The following is a 3906-nucleotide window of genomic DNA, read 5'->3' as shown; positions in this document are numbered from 1 at the left end:
CTCCACTGTGGCTCAGAGCTGTCCGGTCGGCGCCTAGTCAGCAGGAACTGCAACTGCATCTCTAATGCACCAGGCCAGGTGTGTAGACACAGCACAGTCATTCTTCTCCCACTCACACCGTGGAAGTAGTTTCTCTTTGGGCATGCTGCCAGCAGCTGTGAATAGCCTCATGGGTGAGCCCTTTCTCATGGAGTGACTCCATTCCTGGACAGTATTTATACAAACGGTTTAGCATCGTAATATACGGTGTTACTTCCTACTTCTCTACAGTAAATTCTGTTATTTTTTTACAAGCTTGTGCTGTAAATGGATGTGTCCTGCTGCAGGAGTAGAGGCTGGTGGGACACCTGCTCTGCCCCAGTGGGGTGCCACGCCTTCAAGGGACTTTGCCATTTACACCGTGGAATTCCTCCAGGTACATAGTAGCGGCTATTGCCAAAACAGCCACTGTGAGCGAGAAATGGTTTCTGCTTTTCTAGCATGCTGGGAGTACCAGCTAGGCAAGAACCTATAAAGCAAGAGCTACCTGAAGCCGGAACCCTGGAGAAAGATCCGAGAGCAGAAACAGACATGGATTTGTGTCCTTGTGCAGGTCTGAAGCNGTGTGAGTGTGTGTGTGTGTCAGAGAGAGATGTGAGTGTGTCTGTGTGAGAGAGTATGTGATTGTGTGTGTGCGTGTGTGTCAGAGAGAGGTGAGTGTGTGTGTGTGTGAGAGAGAGAGAAGAAAGGGTGTGTGTGTACTAGTGTGTGTGAGAGTTTCTGTGAGTGCGAGACTGTGTGGCATGTGTGTGTATGTGTGCATGTGCGGTGTATGTGTGTAGTGTGTGTCTGCATGCGTGGCATAAGTGTGTGTGCATGAACGACGCGTGTGTGGGTGCATGTGGTGTGCATGTGCATATGTGACATGTATGTTTGCATGTGTGCTGTTTGTGTGTGCATGTGTGGCATGTTTGTGCACGTCTGTCATGTGTGTATGTATGTGTGGCACGTGTGTGTGTGCATGCATGTGGGGGGGCACTCCGGAAGGGCGAGTGTATGTGGGGACGCTATGCCAAGGAAGCCTGAGACCTCCTGGGGCAGGGTGTGCGATAGCACTTCGGGATCGCTGGAGGTCCAGAGCCAGCATCCCTCCTTGCCCCAGCCCACCCAGCCCACCGTTTCTGACTCAGGAGGCGCGGGCTGGGGCCCGAGAACCACAGCTCTCACAGGTCCCCAGGAGGCTGTCGCTGCTGGCTGGAATCCCAGCTTAGAGATCCGTGGAGCTGGCGACCTGGCTCCTTCCCTTCTGGGCTAATCAGGCCCTGCCCCATCTTCATTTCTGAGGACTCTGGATAAAGGTTCCATTGTACAAGTACAACTTCTCATTCAGGAAANCACAGTTCTCTTCTCTTTTTTTTTTTTTTGAGGCTCAATGTATTTTTGTGATTCTTTCTTTGTTTCTTTCTCTTTCTTTCTTCCTTCCTTCCTTTCTTTCTTTCTTTCTTTTCTTTCTTACTTTCTTACTTTTCTTTCATTCTTTATTTTAGCCCCCACTTAAGAGTGAGGACACATGGTATTTCTCTTTCTGTGCCTGGCTTATTTCTCTTAACATAATATTCTCTAAGTTCATCCATGTTGCTGCGAATGGCAGAACTGCATTCATTTTTATGGCAGAGCAGTATTCCACTGTTCCCACATTTCCCTTATCCAGTCATCTGTTGATGGAAATTTAGGTTTGATCCATAGCCTGGCTATTTTAAATAGAGCTGCAATGAACATGGGTGTGCAGGTATCTCTTCAACATATTGATTTCCATTCCTTCGGGTAAATACCCAGCATTTGGACAGTTATATCTGAAGTTGGTTGAGAGACCTCCATTGTGTCTGTGTGTGTGTGTGTGTGTGTGTGTGCCTGCGTTTTCCATGACAGTTCTACTACTTTACAGTCCCACCAATGGTATAGGAGGGTTCCCCTTTCTCCACATCCTTTCGAGCATTTATTATTCTCTGTCTTTTTAATAATAGCCAGTCTAACTGGGGTGAAATGATAATCTCACTGTTTTAAGGCCATCTGATTAGTAACCTTAATTGCATCTGCTAAGTCCCTTCACAATAGTACCTAGATTACTGTTTGATTGAATTTAATTTCATCTGAAAAGTTCATTCACAATAGTACCTAGATCAGTGTTTGACTTTAATCACCAAGACAGGAATCTTGGGAAACATCTTTACAATTTTGCCTACCACTGGGCCTTAAATAAGGTGATTACCCTAGTTTATTCAGGTCTGGAGAAAGATCCGAGAGCAGAAACAGACATGGATTTGTGTCCTTGTGCAGGTCTGAAGCTCTCCAGCTGCCGGCAACAAGAGTGCTTTACACTAGGCTCGATGCTTTCATGACATGCGAGTGCAGTTGCTCCAAGCACTGCTGGGACAGCCGCCAGTCAGTGCCGATGAGTGCAATATCCTTCCGCCTGCAAGCAAATAGGGTCTTTGTTAAAGGGACGTAAAACGGAGCATTGACATCCTCACCCAGGAGAAGAGGGTGGAGTGTGAACGTGGGCAACTGCTCAGTGGCCTAAATGGACCTTCATGGAAGCCACCACCTACCCGACTCCACCCCCAGAGCCGGCCCCAGGAAGCCTCTTCTGTTTGGGGAAAGGGGAATGGAATGGTGTAGCCTTTCCTGCTCGGTGTGTAAAAAATGTAGCTAACTCCGCACTTTTTGCTCCCTTTAGCTGTTCTCTAAACCGGTTGCTCATTTTACACGTGCACTGTGTGTATCTTGTTTTGTGGGAGGCCTGGGACACTGGAATTGTTCTCAGCCAGCGTCAAGGGAAATCTCTAGCTGCCGCAGGCAGCCGAGGCTGGTGTGTGAGGGTGAACATCCTTTCTAGTGAGTCTTTCTTCAAGGGACAGCCCAGGGGTTGAAGGAGGGGATGTCACTGAGATTCTACCAAAGGCTGGGAAATGCCATACTGCCACAATTGTGACAGCTTAGAAGGTTTCTAGAGTGTTCCTCGGATTCTGAGACAGTTGATGACTGACATAGCCCCTTTAGTGGTCTCACTGAGGCTTTGTGCAGTCACCTCAGCGCTGAAGATTGCTCACTTTAACAAAATGCTCTGCACGTTCTGTCTGGCCTGCCCCAGCTGCACCTCCAGTGTAAGTGGGAAGTTAACTAGGGCGGCATTTCCCCTCATGGTTGGCAGCAGTTGACAAGGAAATCTGCCAGTTGCTGTTGCTGTTCATGGAAGGATTTCCTGCAGGAAGCCAAAGGCCAAAGATGGATCCCTCCTTAAGCTCATTAGAATTGAGACTTGCTGTTAAAGAAAAGCTTTTTAAGTAACCACAGTAGCTGTGACTCAACTACCAGGTGCCTGGCTACCTCCTGTACGTCCCATGGAATCCTCCCCACCCTGGGAACACCCTGGTGTTGCTACTCTTATCCCCGTGAGGAAACGGAAGCTGAGAGAGGTTAAGTAACGTGCCCAGAGTCACAAAGCTAGGAAGTGGCTGTGCTGACAGCCAGCGTTGGCAGTCCGCCTGCAGCCCCCTTGCTCTTGACCACTGTGCCAGACTGCCTCGGGCCCTGGGGTCACAGTGTCTAAAGTGTGGACGTATTATGGGCTCATAAAAATCTCTAGAAAGCCATTGAACTCCGTGCCTAGAATCGAGTGGGGCGAGCCCAAGTACAGGTTGCCCTGTGTGTGGGGACAATATGATACAGAGGCTGCTTTGGATGGGTGCCCCTCTCGTGACCGCCCAGCATCACACGCCAAAGGAATGACTGCAGAGATCACAAACTGGGCACAAACCAACGTGTGTCTCTCTGAAGATGATAGTCAGGGCTGAAAAGCCTCAGTTTTGTGCTGTGCTATGTGGGCAGTGGATTCAGACTGTGAGCTCAGGCCTTCCTTGGCAAGCA

At 49.0% G+C, this 3906-nt stretch overlaps 1 long non-coding RNA gene across 1 annotated transcript; it reads left to right on the top strand.

The window, feature by feature from the left end:
* The first annotated feature begins 27 nt into the window (after nucleotides 1-27).
* LOC103581837 lies at nucleotides 28-2751 on the top strand. Its single transcript, XR_549695.1, has 2 exons — nucleotides 28-592; nucleotides 2317-2751. It is a non-coding gene; the product is annotated as an uncharacterized LOC103581837 (long non-coding RNA).
* The last annotated feature ends 1155 nt before the right edge of the window (nucleotides 2752-3906 follow it).

The sequence above is a fragment of the Galeopterus variegatus genome, unplaced genomic scaffold (assembly GCF_000696425.1).
Source record: "Galeopterus variegatus unplaced genomic scaffold, G_variegatus-3.0.2 Scaffold14070, whole genome shotgun sequence".
Taxonomy (NCBI): Eukaryota; Metazoa; Chordata; class Mammalia; order Dermoptera; family Cynocephalidae; genus Galeopterus; species Galeopterus variegatus.
This window is presented reverse-complemented; position numbering and strand designations above follow the sequence as displayed.